The 14515-nt window shown below is 45.6% G+C and overlaps 1 protein-coding gene across 1 annotated transcript in view; it reads right to left on the reverse strand.

Annotated features, from left to right (window-relative positions):
* The window catches only part of LOC135057187 (uncharacterized), an 826406-nt gene that overhangs the window by 357282 nt on the left and 454609 nt on the right, over positions 1-14515 (reverse strand).

A 14515-nucleotide genomic window follows, 5' to 3' on the forward strand; every position in this document is an offset into this window, starting at 1 on the left:
AGGTTCAAATTTCGGCCCTGTCGATTTCCTTCCAGAAAGAATTGGCTTCAGTTCCTGAAGTCCAGACATTCGTCAAGGGAGTACTGCATATACAACCCCCTTTTGTGCCTCCAGTGGCACCGTGGGATCTCAACGTAGTTCTGGGATTCCTCAAATCACATTGGTTTGAACCGCTCAAATCTGTGGATTTAAAATATCTCACATGGAAAGTGACCATGCTGTTGGCCGCGGCCAGGCGAGTGTCAGAATTGGCGGCTTTGTCTCACAAAAGCCCATATCTGATTTTCCATTCGGACAGGGCAGAACGGCGGACTCGTCCCCAGTTTCTCCCTAAGGTGGTGTCAGCGTTTCACCTGAACCAACCTATTGTGGTGCCTGCGGCTACTAGGGACTTGGAGGACTCCAAGTTGCTAGACGTTGTCAGGGCCCTGAAAATATATGTTTCCAGGACGGCTGGAGTCAGGAAAACTGACTCGCTGTTTATCCTGTATGCACCCAACAAGCTGGGTGCTCCTGCTTCTAAGCAGACTATTGCTCGTTGGATTTGTAGTACAATTCAGCTTGCACATTCTGTGGCAGGCCTGCCACAGCCAAAAATCTGTAAATGCCCATTCCACAAGGAAGGTGGGCTCATCTTGGGCGGCTGCCCGAGGGGTCTCGGCTTTACAACTTTGCCGAGCTGCTACTTGGTCAGGGGCAAACACGTTTGCTAAATTCTACAAATTTGATACCCTGGCTGAGGAGGACCTGGAGTTCTCTCATTCGGTGCTGCAGAGTCATCCGCACTCTCCCGCCCGTTTGGGAGCTTTGGTATAATCCCCATGGTCCTTACGGAAGTCCCAGCATCCACTAGGACGTCAGAGAAAATAAGAATTTACTTACCGATAATTCTATTTCTCGTAGTCCGTAGTGGATGCTGGGCGCCCATCCCAAGTGCGGATTGTCTGCAATACTTGTATATAGTTATTGTTACAAAAAATCGGGTTGTTTATTGTGGTGAGCCATCTTTTTAGAGGCTCCTAAGTTTTATCATACTGTTAACTGGGTTCAGATCACAGGTTGTACGGTGTGATTGGTGTGGCTGGTATGAGTCTTACCCGGGATTCAAAATCCTTCCTTATTATGTACGCTCGTCCGGGCACAGTATCCTAACTGAGGCTTGGAGGAGGGTCATAGGGGGAGGAGCCAGTGCACACCAGCTAGTCCTAAAGCTTTTACTTTGTGCCCAGTCTCCTGCGGAGCCGCTATTCCCCATGGTCCTTACGGAAGTCCCAGCATCCACTACGGACTACGAGAAATAGAATTATCGGTAAGTAAATTCTTATTTTAACACTATCTGAGTGAATGCACAGATGTCATAGCTGCCAATCCCCTTGATTATACGTAGGAAACAGATGGCAACAACATTAATCTAACACAGACACACTGTGCACACACAGGATAAGCTTATGAATGCTGTGAGATATCTGTGATATAATTTGCAGACACAGACGCAATAAATGTTTCAACATTAACACCTGAGATTATTCAGTGGATACACAGTTGTCTTGTGTTATGGGTGAGCCATAATAAAATCTGTATCTAAACTAATACTACCTGTGAATATGCGGTACAAATAAAAACCCTCTCCTTTAAACAAAGCCTGGATATTTAAGGGTGAAGCATGAGTTATTGATCTAGTAACACACCTATATTGAGGTATTAATATACATAAGCTGAAGTATATTATCTATTAGAATTGGATCTAAAGGTTGATGCATTACCTATTGGTCCAGTGATATACACAGACCTTAATGTGATCAGTTGGGAGGGTGTCACTAGTCCTAAATAATGAAGGTGCTTTCTAAGGACAATAATATTGTGAACACCAGAATGTTATAACTGCTACATACCCAATTTGTGTCGACACTGAAAATTGAGGGAGATATATATCCCCAAAGGTGTATTACATATTGGAACTAGATCTAGTGCATCACCTTCATCGAAGATCTATACCCAAGATGGTGTATTGCATATTCATAGTGGACTATATATGTCTTGGGAACTCATATTCTATGTGAAAAAACAATTCTCACTACATTCATCATAAGAACATTTTCCAGTGCAATTAGCGTGATTATAGGAATACTGTAAACAACGTACTTGACAAATCAATAGTGGCTAGAGCATCCTTCACTTAAACTGGGTGCAATAATAATTGTCTCATTATATCTGGTCTAAACCAAATGTATTCATATAGAATTTATATCTAGTATTATACTGCCATTACCAGTGCCTATACTCTCCAATATCTTTTCCACTATAGAATTAGAATGTTCGCATACATTAATAATGTGTGAATGTCCCACTAGAATGTACAAGATATAAGTCCAAGCTCCCATAAAACCACTATCTATTATTGAATATTTAGATCAACGTTGGGAGACAAATTGTGGATGAATAAATTGATAAGGGACTACTGGCTTAACGTATGACAAATATTATACACATTTGGACATTAGAATAAACATGTGGACACATTTTTAATCTTTAATCACTTTTATTAACTTTCATTGCATCTTTGTATGTTTTGTCTATGTCAACAATTTTAACCTCTATGTTTCGCCTAAACTCGCAGTTTATGTATGTTATTTCACATTATTTTTATGGGAACAATAATAAAAGTAAAATTTCAAGTGGATGTGACAACCAGATCACTCCTCTTCATGTGCACCGATAATACAGCCTTTTCTCTGACGTCCTAGTGGATGCTGGGAACTCCGTAAGGACCATGGGGAATAGACGGGCTCCGCAGGAGACTGGGCACTCTAAAAGAAAGATTAGGTACTACCTGGTGTGCACTGGCTCCTCCCACTAAGACCCTCCTCCAGACCTCAGTTAGATTCTTGTGCCCGGCTGAGCTGGATGCACACTAGGGGCTCTCCTGAGCTCCTAGAAAGAAAGTTTATTTTAGGTTTTTTATTTTACAGTGAGACCTGCTGGCAACAGGCTCACTGCATCGAGGGACTAAGGGGAGAAGAAGCGAACCTACCTGCTTGCAGCTAGCTTGGGCTTCTTAGGCTACTGGACACCATTAGCTCCAGAGGGATCGACCGCATGGAACTGGCCTTGGTGTTCGTTCCCGGAGCCGCGCCGCCGTCCCCCTTACAGAGCCAGAAGCAAGAAGAGGTCCGGAAAATCGGCGGCAGAAGACTTCGGTCTTCACCAAGGTAGCGCACAGCACTGCAGCTGTGCGCCATTGCTCCTCATGCACACTTCACACTCCGGTCACTGAGGGTGCAGGGCGCTGGGGGGGCGCCCTGAGGGCAATATATGACACCTTGGCTGGCAAATCTACATCATATATAGTCCTAGAGGCTATATAGATGTAAAATTACCCCTGCCAGTATTCCAGAAAAAGCGGGAGAAAGTCAGTTGAAAAAGGGGCGGGGCTTCTCCCTCAGCACACTGGCGCCATTTTCTCTTCACAGTGCAGCTGGAAGACAGCTCCCCAGGCTCTCCCCTGTAGTTTTCAGGCTCAAAGGGTTAAAAAGAGAGGGGGGCCACAAAATTTAGGCGCAATATTGTATATACAAGCAGCTATTGGGAAAAATTCACTCAATATAGTGTTAATCCCAAAATTATATAGCGCTCTGGTGTGTGCTGGCATACTCTCTCTCTGTCTCCCCAAAGGGCTGTGTGGGGTCCTGTCCTCAGTCAGAGCATTCCCTGTGTGTGTGTGTGTGTGTGGTGTGTCGGTACGGCTGTGTCGACACGTTTGATGAGGAGGCTTATGTGATGGCAGAGCAGATGCCGATAAATGTGATGTCGCCCCCTGTGGGGCCGACGCCAGAGTGGATTGATAGGTGGAAGGTATAAACCGACAGTGTCAACTCCTTACATAAAAGGCTGGATGACGTAACAGCTATGGGACAGCCGGCTTCTCAGCCCGCGCCTGCCCAGGCGTCTCAAAGGCCATCAGGGGCTCAAAAACGCCCGCTCCCTCAGATGGCAGACACAGATGTCGACACGGAGTCTGACTCCAGTGTCGACGAGGTTGAGACATATACACAATCCACTAGGAACATCCGTTACATGATCCCGGCAATAAAAAATGTGTTACACATTTCTGACATTAACCCAAGTACCACTAAAAAAGGGTTTTATGTTTGGGGAGAAAAAGCAGGCAGTGTTTTGTTCCCCCCATCAAATGAGTGAATGAAGTGTGAAAAAGCGTGGGTTCCCCCGATAAGAAACTGGTAATTTCTAAAAAGTTACTGATGGCGTACCCTTTCCCGCCAGAGGATAAGTTACGCTGGGAGATATCCCCTAGGGTGGATAAGGCGCTCACACGTTTGTCAAAAAAGGTGGCACTGCCGTCTTAGGATACGGCCACTTTGAAGGTACCTGCTGATAAAAAGCAGGAGGCTATCCTGAAGTCTGTATTTACACACTCAGGTACTAGACTGAGACCTGCAGATAGTGCTGCTGCAGCGTGGTCTGTAACCCTGTCAAACAGGGATACTATTTTGCGAACATAAGACGTCGTCTTATATATGAGGGATGCACAGAGGGATATTTTGCCGGCTGGCATCCAGAATTTATGCAATGTCCATTCTGTCAGGAGGGTATTAGAGACCCGACACTGGACAGGTGATGCTGACTTTAAAAGGCACATAGAGCCTTATAAGGGTGAGGAATTGTTTGGGGATGGTCTCTGGGACCTCGTATCCACAGCAACAGCTGGGAAGAAATTTTTTTACCTCAGGTTTCCTCACAGCCTAAGAAAGCACTGTATTATCAGGTACAGTCCTTTCGGCTTCAGAAAAGCAAGCGGGTCAAAGGCGCTTCCTTTCTGCACAGAGACGAGGGAAGAGGGAAAAAGCTGCACCAGTCAGCCAGTTCCCAGAATCAAAATTCTTCCCCCGCTTCCTCTGAGTCCACCGCATGACGCGGGGGCTCCACAGGCGTAGCCAGGTACGGTGGGGGGCCGCCTCAAAAATTTCAGCGATCAGTGGGCTCGCTCACAGGTGGATCCCTGGATCCTTCAAGTAGTATCTCAGGGGTACAAGCTGGAATTCGAGGCGTCTCCCCCCTGCCGTTTCCTCAAATCTGCCTTGCCGACAACTCCCTCAGGCAGGGAGGCTGTGCTAGAGGCAATTCACAAGCTGTATTCCCAGCAGGTGATAGTCAAGGTGCCCCTACTTCAACAAGGACGGGGTTACTATTCCACACTGTTTGTGGTACCGAAACCGGACGGTTCGGTGAGACCCATTTTAAATTTGAAATCCTTGAACACATACATAAAAAAATTCAAGTTCAAGATGGAATCGCTCAGGGTGGTTATTGCAAGCCTGGAGGAGGGGGATTACATGGTATCCCTGGACATCAAGGATGCTTACCTACATGTCCCCATTTACCATCCTCACCAGGAGTACCTCAGATTTGTGGTATAGGATTGCCATTACCAATTCCAAACACTGCCGTTTGGACTGTCCACGGCACCGAGGGTCTTTACCAAGGTAATGGCAGAAATGATGATACTCCTTCGAAAAAAGGGAGTTTTAATTATCCCGTACTTGGACGATCTCCTTATAAAGGCGAGGTCCAAGGAGCAGTTGTTGGTCGGAGTAGCACTATCTCGGGAAGTGCTACAACAGCACGGATGGATTCTATACATTCCAAAGTCACAGCTGGTTCCTACCACACGCCTACTGTTCCTGGGGATGGTTCTGGACACAGAACAGAAAAAAGTGTTTCTCCCGCAGGAGAAAGCCAAGGAGCTGTCATCTCTAGTCAGAGACCTCCTGAAACCAAAACAGGTATCGGTGCATCACTGCACACGAGTCCTGGGAAAAATGGTAGCTTCTTACGAAGCAAAATTCCATTCGGCAGGTTCCATGCAAGAACCTTTCAGTGGGACCTCTTGGACAAGTGGTCGGGATCGCATCTTCTGATGCATCGGCTGATAACCCTGTCTCCAAGGACCAGGGTATCTCTACTGTGGTGGCTGCAGAGTGCTCATCTTCAAGAGGGCCGCAGATTCGGCATACAGGACTGGGTCCTGGTAACCACGGATGCCAGCCTTCGAGGCTGGGGGGCAGTCACACAGGGAAGAAATTTCCAAGGACTTTGGTCAAGTCAGGAGTCGTCCCTACACATAAATATTCTGGAACTGAGGGCCATTTACAATGCCCTAAGTCTGGCAAGGCCTCTGCTTCAAAACCAGCCGGTACTGATCCAATCAGACAACATCACGGCAGTCGCCCATGTAAACCGACAGGGCGGCACAAGAAGCAAGATGGCGATGGCAGAAGCCACAAGGATTCTCCGATGGGCGGAAAATCACGTCTTAGCACTGTCAGCAGTGTTCATTCCGGGAGTGGACAACTGGGAAGCAGACTTCCTCAGCAGACACGACCTACACCCGGGAGAGTGGGGACTTCATCCAGAAGTCTTCCAACTGTTGGTAAACCGTTGGGAAAGGCCACAGGTGGACATGATGGCGTCCCGCCTAAACAAAAAACTAGATATTGCGCCAGGTCAAGGGACCCTCAGGCAATAGCTGTGGACGCTCTAGTGACACTGTGGGTGTACCAGTCGGTTTATGTATTCCCTCCTCTGCCTCTCATACCAAAGGTACTGAGAATAATAAGAAAACGAGGAGTAAGAACGATACTCGTGGTTCCGGATGGGCCAAGAAGAGCTTGGTACCCAGAACTTCAAGAAATGATATCAGAGGACCCATGGCCTCTACCGCTCAGACAGGATCTGCTACAGCAGGGGCCCTGTCTGTTCCAAGACTTACCGTGGCTGCGTTTGACGGCATGGCGGTTGAATTCCGGATCCTAAAGGAAAAGGGCATTCCGGAAGAAGTAATTCCTACGCTGATAAAAGCCAGGAAAGAAGTAACCGCAAACCATTATCACCGTATTTGGCGAAAATATGTTGCGTGGTGTGAGGCCAGGAAGGCCCCAACAGAGGAATTTCAGCTGGGTCGTTTTCTGCACTTCCTACAGTCAGGGGTGACTATGGGCCTAAAATTGGGTTCCATTAAGGTCCAGATTTCGGCTCTGTCGATTTTCTTCCAGAAAGAACTGGCTTCACTGCCTGGAGTTCAGACATTTGTAAAGGGAGTGCTACATATTCAGCCCCCTTTTGTGCCTCCTGTGGTACCTTGGGATCTCAACGTGGTGTTGAGTTTCTTAAAATCACATTGGTTTGAGCCACTTGAAACTGTGGATTTGAAATATCTCACGTGGAAAGTGGTCATGTTATTGGCCTTGGCTTCGGCCAGGCGTGTGTCAGAATTGGCGGCTTTGTCATGTAAAAGCCCTTATCTGATTTTCCATATGGATAGGGCAGAATTGAGGACTCGTCCCCAGTTTCTCCCTAAGGTGGTATCAGCTTTTCACTTGAACCAACCTATTGTAGTGCCTGCGGTTACTAGGGACTTGGAAGATTCCAAGTTACTGGACGTAGTCAGGGCCTTAAAAATTTATATTTCCAGGACGGCTGGAGTCAGGAAAACTGACTCGCTTTTTATCCTGTAGGCACCCAACAAAATAGGTGCTCCTGCTTCTAAGCAGACTATTGCTCGCTGAATTTGTAGCACAATTCAGCTGGAGCATTCTGCGGCTGGATTGCCGCATCCTAAATCAGTAAAAGCCCATTCAACGAGGAAAGTGGGCTCATCTTGGGCGGCTGCCTGAGGGGTCTCGGCTTTACAATTTTGCCGAGCTGCAACTTGGTCAGGGGCAAACACGTTTGCTAAATTCTACAAAATTGATACCCTGGCTGAGGAGGACCTTGAGTTCTCTCATTCGGTGCTGCAGAGTCATCCGCACTCTCCCGCCCGTTTGGGAGCTTTGGTATAATCCCCATGGTCCTTACGGAGTTCCCAGCATCCACTAGGACGTCAGAGAAAATAAGATTTTACTCACCGGTAAATCTATTTCTCGTAGTCCGTAGTGGATGCTGGGCGCCCATCCCAAGTGCGGATTGTCTGCAATACTTGTATGTAGTTATTGCCTAACTAAGGGTTATTGTTGAGCCATCTGTTGAGAGGCTGTTATATTTCATACTGTTAACTGGGTGTAGTATCACGAGTTATACGGTGTGATTGGTGTGGCTGGTATGAGTCTTACCCGGGATTCAAAATCCTTCCTTATTGTGTCAGCTCTTCCGGGCACAGTATCCTAACTGAGGTCTGGAGGAGGGTCATAGTGGGAGGAGCCAGTGCACACCAGATAGTACCTAATCTTTCTTTTAGAGTGCCCAGTCTCCTGCGGAGCCCGTCTATTCCCCATGGTCCTTACGGAGTTCCCAGCATCCACTACGGACTACGAGAAATAGATTTACCGGTGAGTAAAATCTTATTTTTTCTCTCTCCCTTTGTACAGCTGCTCACAAACAGGTCTGCAAATGCAATCCATATTAATGCAAACACAGTAGTTGTTAAACACCTCCTTGCTCCTTTTGCAGTTACAGCCTGGGATCAACATCACTACCATCGATCGCAATATTCCCCACAGGCTGCCAGCTGAGTAAGCCTCAGCTTCCTCCAGCTATCCATCGCAGGGGGCCTTGTGAAGCCAATAAATATGCGTACGAGATGTAGACCTTTGCCTCGCCACTCCAGGCATCTCCGTCCCGCCTAATGAACACCTCTGTCTGTCAATCAGGCAGAGGCTACAGGAAAAATGCAAGCCACACTCAGGACCTGCTCTGTAGATGCGCAGAACGGGCCCTGTGCCTGCGCAGTTTCACGATAATCAGGAAACTGCACAGGCGACTGAATTAGCCCCTCAGTAGTTTCAAATTAGAATGACTTCAAACATCTATGAATTCTCTGGTGTTTAACGAGATCTGATTTCTGGATAAAACATTTTCCACACTCAGAGCATGAAAATGGTTTCTCACCTGTGTGACATCGCTCATGCATGATAAGCTGTGATGTCTGCTTAAAACATTTCCCACATTCAGAACATGTATATGGTTTCTCACCTGTGTGACTTCTCTGATGTTTAACAAGATCTCTTCTCTCTATAAAACATTTCTCACATTCAGAGCATGAAAATGGCTTCTCACCTGTATGACTTCTCTGATGTTTAACAAGAGTTTGTCTCTCTATAAAACATTTCCCACACTCAGAACACGGAAATGGTTTCTCACCTGTGTGATGTCTCTGATGTACAACAAGACGTTTTCTTTCTATAAAACATTCCCCACATTCAGAACATGTAAATGGTTTCTCACCTGTGTGAATTCTCTGATGTGTTGCAAGATGTGTTTTATGTGCAAACCATTTCCCACACTCAGAACATGGAAATGGTTTCTCACCTGTGTGACACCTCTCATGTATGATAAGATGTGATTTCCGGTTAAAACATTTCCCACATTCAGAACATGAAAACGGTTTCTCACCAGTGTGACTTCTCTGATGTGTTGCAAGACATGATTTATGTGCAAAACATTTCCCACACTCAGAACATGGAAATGGTTTATCTCCTGTGTGAATTATCTGATGTGCAACAAGAGCTTTTCGCTCTACAAAACATTTCCCACACTCAGAACATGGAAATGGTTTCTCACCTGTGTGACTTCTCTGATGTACAACAAGAACTTTTCGCTCTATAAAACATTTCCCACATTCAGAACAAGTAAATGGTTTCTCACCTGTGTGACTTCTCTCGTGTCTAACAAGATCTGTTTTCTTTGGAAAACATTTCCCACACTCTGAACATGGAAATGGTTTCTCTCCTGTGTGAATTCTCATATGTGTAACAAGGACTGATTTATCTGTAAAACCTTTCCCACATTCCGAACATGAAAATGGTTTCTCACCTGTGTGATATCTCTCATGTATGATAAGATGTGATTTCCGGTTAAAACATTTCCCACATTCAGAACATGAATATGGTTTATCACCTGTGTGAGTTGTCTGATGCCTAGCAAGATTTGATTTGTCTGAAAAATATTTCCCACACTCAGAACATGGAAATGGTTTATCACCTGTGTGAGTTCTCTCATGTAAAAGAAGATTTGATTTCTGTTTAAAACATTTACCACACTCAGAACATGGAAATGGTTTATCACTTGTGTTTGTTCGCTGATGCCTAATAAAGACTGACTGCTCTATAAAAAAATTACCAAATTCTGGACAGGGAAAAATGTTAGCACCTGTATGAACGGTTTTATGTGTAGCCATATCAGAGTTATTAGAACAGTCCTCAAGATTAGAAGCATCAAGTGATTTATCTGCACTCTGATGTAGTGGATGTATATTTAGGGTAATGCAGGTTTCTTCTGGAGAATATTGTGTAAATTCGATATCTTCGGTTTTAAAATCTGGAGACAAAATGCGACATCCCTCCGGCGTATTAATGCTTTTGTGTCCATCTGCTGGAAATAAAAGAGTTCCCAGGTGTCACAGTTTTGTCTTATATAACATAATCGCACTCCCCTATTAGTAATTCAACTGTCCAGGTGCTTCCTTAATTACCAAAAGCCTTCTCTTGTAGAGGCAAAATAATTTCTCCAAAAATGCAAGGGCACGCTTCAACTGTTCCTGAAACTATTTTTTTTTTATTCTTCACCACACGCAGGTGAAGCAATATAACAAAATTGAGCTGATGTTGTATACATGCTGTAAAAATACAAAGGCTTCTCCACAATCAAAATGCAGTAAGTGCTTCTTTCACTGGCATTGTCCAAATGCTCATATATTATGAATGTCTTCATTAATATTGTATCCATCAACACTATAGTGATAGCGCTGTTGATAATTTAGCCTTGTATGCCAGTATGCATGTTGTCTACTGTAAGCATCGTAACTTTTTTGGGGTGTCTGTCAACTTCGGCCCTATCATGGGCCGTTCTAGACCAACTCCTATAAACAATCACATATAGCACAATATAAGTATAAATGGATGTGACCAGATACTCACTCCCCTCAGTGTCTCAGCCATGCCATCATCTACCTCCTGGCCTGTGTTCCACTGCACTGCGCATGCTCACCCTGTACGTGCTCGCAGGGCTTTAAGGAGCTTGTCTCCCATTCGTGATCACATGGTGTCTGCATTGCCGTCCTCATGATGCCGTGCGGGTCAGACCTGCGTTTCACCCTGTCTGACAGGACTTGTTAGCGCCAGTGACTGACGCTGCGCCGCCTACCTCATCAGTATGTGCAGCACCATATTACAGTGACATGCGGGTCACCGTGCGCTCCACCCAGATATTACAGTCAGCATGGCGCTGGTGGATGACGTTATACGAACCATCTTATGTATAATTCCTAAATGAATCAACTTTATTAATGTGAGCTAAATATAAATCCCAAGATTTAGGAATTACAGAAGGAGACAGCTATTCTCTGTAGATTCTTCCTACTCCTCCTCTGAGACCCAGCAAAACGAGCTATTACCCCCTAGCGGCTCAGCCAATTTTTAGGGGTTGCCCAAGATTCTATTGGGAGAATGGATACCAGACAAGGAAACAAGCCCGCACGAGGAAGGGGGGGTAGAAAGAAGGGGGGGAAAAGAAGCATTAAGGGAGAATGTTTTCAATCTCTCACGGTATACATTAACCGATACCGAAGAATTAGTATTGGTCCTCTGCCTCACTTTTGTCCCTACGTGTACAGGCAACAATTTTGACTTTCATTTAGATTTAAATAAAATAGGCCGTACACTAAGACTTAAAGAATTTTTTTTAAGATAAGTCATCCAAGGAAGAAAAACATTACCGCACCTTGAAGAGCAAGCCTAGTAACTTTCTACCCCAACTCATCTAACGCCAGTATCAAGACATTCCTAGGGATGGTTGAACAGGAACATACTGAAAACAATAAAACACACCACAGTAGGTATAAATGAACTTAAGAACAGAGATTAGCAATAGCCTCCCTGAAAAAGAATGATGACATTGCAATTTGTTTAGCAGACAAAGGGGCAGCAGTGGTGATACTTGATTATGACTATTATGATTTAGAGATCAAGGAACAACTGTCTAATGATAAAGTGTATACAAGAGTACTCAATAATCCTATGCTAAGAGTGAAGGATTGGGTTGACGAGTTGTTACTGATTGGCCTTCATAATAATTGGCTGGATGAATATGTAGTTAAAATGTTGACAGTACAATTCCCCAAATGTCCAGTTATTTTTACAGTATCCCAAACATACATAAATTATTAACATACATTTTTTGTTACAGCCTATAGTGATACAAAGTGTCAGTTACATTACAGATACCCCTGACGTATTAACCAAATTTAAGGACAAAACACTCATGGGTGATGAGCTCCTTTTTGCGATATTAGACGTATCATCTATACATACTGTAATCTCGCATTAGATGGGAATGGATGTAGCTAGGGAAACCATGTCTTCTACGAATTTCATTGGTCCTCCGATAGAAAATGTTTGTGACCTCATCATGTGTGCATTTCCAATATGGAGATTGTTTTTATGTGCACAATGCTGGGACTGCGATGGGCTCAAATTTGGCACCTGCGTACGCCAATCTATTTATGACCAAGTACAAACATATGTACATATAACCCAAGTATGGTCTAAGCATTCTGCACTATTATCGTTTTATCAATGATATTTCTCTAACGTCCTAGAGGATGCTGGGACTCCGTAAGGACCATGGGGAATAGACGGGCTCCGCAGGAGACATGGGCACTTTAAGAAAGACTTTAGACTCTGGGTGTGCACTGGCTCCTCCCTCTATGCCCCTCCTCCAGACCTCAGTTTTTAGACTGTGCCCAGAAGAGATGGGTGCACTGCAGGGAGCTCTCCTAAGTTTCCTGCTAAGAAAGCATATTTGTTAGGTTTTTTTCTTATTTTCAGGGAGCACTGCTGGCAACAGACTCCCTGCATCGAGGGACTGAGGAGAGAGGAGCAGCCCTACTTAAATGATAGGCTCTGCTTCTCGGCTACTGGACACCATTAGCTCCAGAGGGAGTGGAACACAGGTTCGTCCTGGGCGTTCATCCCAGAGCCGCGCCGCCGTTCTCCTCACAGAGCCGGAAGAAAAGAAGACTCTGAGGCGGCAGAAGCCTTTCGGGTGCTTCACTGAGGTAACGCACAGCACTGCAGCTGTGCGCCATTGCTCCCATACACCTCACACACTCCGGTCACTGTAAGGGTGCAGGGCGCAGAGGGGGCGCCCTGGGCAGCAATGAATTCCTCTCCTATGGCAAAATGACCTATATACATGTACAGGTGGGCACTGTACATGTATATAAAAGAGCCCCCGCCATGTTTTACAAAGTTTGAGCGGGACAGAAGCCCGCCGCCGAGGGGGCGGGGCTACTCCCTCAGCACTCACCAGCGCCATTTTCTCTCCACAGCACGCTGAGAGGAAGCTCCCCGGACTCTCCCCTGCTTGACACACAGTGAAAGAGGGTTTTAAAGTAGAGGGGGGGCACATAATTGGCGATTATACATTACAGCAGCGCTACTGGGTAAACATTTTGTGTTTTTCTCCGGGGTCATATAGCGCTGGGGTGTGTGCTGGCATACTCTCTCTCTGTCTCTCCAAAGGGCCTAAAGGGAAACCTGTCTTCAGAAAAGAGTTTCCCTGTGTGAGTGTAGTGTGTCGGTACGCGTGTGTCGACATGTTTGACGATGAAGGCTCGCCTAAGGAGGAGGGGGAGTGCATGAATGTCAGGTCGCCGTCGGCAACGCCGACACCGGACTGGATGGATATGTGGAATGTCTTGAATGCTAATGTAAATTTATTGTATAAGAGATTAGACAAGACTGAGGCTAGGGATCAGTCAGGTAGTCAGACCATGCCTGTCCCAGTGGCACCGGGACCTTCTGGGTCTCAGAAACGCACATTATCCCAGATCACTTACACAGATACCGACACGGATTCAGATTCCAGTGTCGACTATGAGGATGCAAAATTACAGCCAAAAGTGGCTAAAGGTATTCGTTACATGATCATTGCTATTAAAGAGGTTTTGCATATCACTGAGGATCCCCCTGTCCCTGACACGAGGGTACACATGTATAAAGAGAAAAAGCCTGAGATCACCTTTCGTCCTCATTTGAGCTAAGCGAATTGTGCGAAAAGGCTTGGGAATCTCCAGACAGGAGACTACAAGTTCCCAAAAGGATTCTTATGGCGTATCCCTTCCCACAAAAGGACAGGATACGATGGGAATCTTCGCCTAAAGTAGACAAGGCGTTGACACGCTTATCCAAGAAGGTGGCACTGCCTTCCCAGGATACTGCTACCCTCAAGGATCCTGCGGAACGTAAGCAGGAAGTTACCATGAAGTACATTTACACACATTCTGGTACTATTGTTAGGCCGGCTATGGCATCGGCCTGGGTTTGTAGTGCTGTCGCAGCATGGACAGATTCCTTGTCTACGGAGATTGAGACCCTAGATAAGGATACCATTCTAATGACCCTAGAGCATATCAAGGATGCTGCGTTATATATGAGGGATGCTCAAAGAGACATTTGTTTACTAAGCTCCAGAATAAATGCTGTCTATTTCTGCTACGCGACTC

Source organism: Pseudophryne corroboree, chromosome 3, assembly GCF_028390025.1.
Source record: "Pseudophryne corroboree isolate aPseCor3 chromosome 3, aPseCor3.hap2, whole genome shotgun sequence".
Taxonomy (NCBI): domain Eukaryota; kingdom Metazoa; phylum Chordata; class Amphibia; order Anura; family Myobatrachidae; genus Pseudophryne; species Pseudophryne corroboree.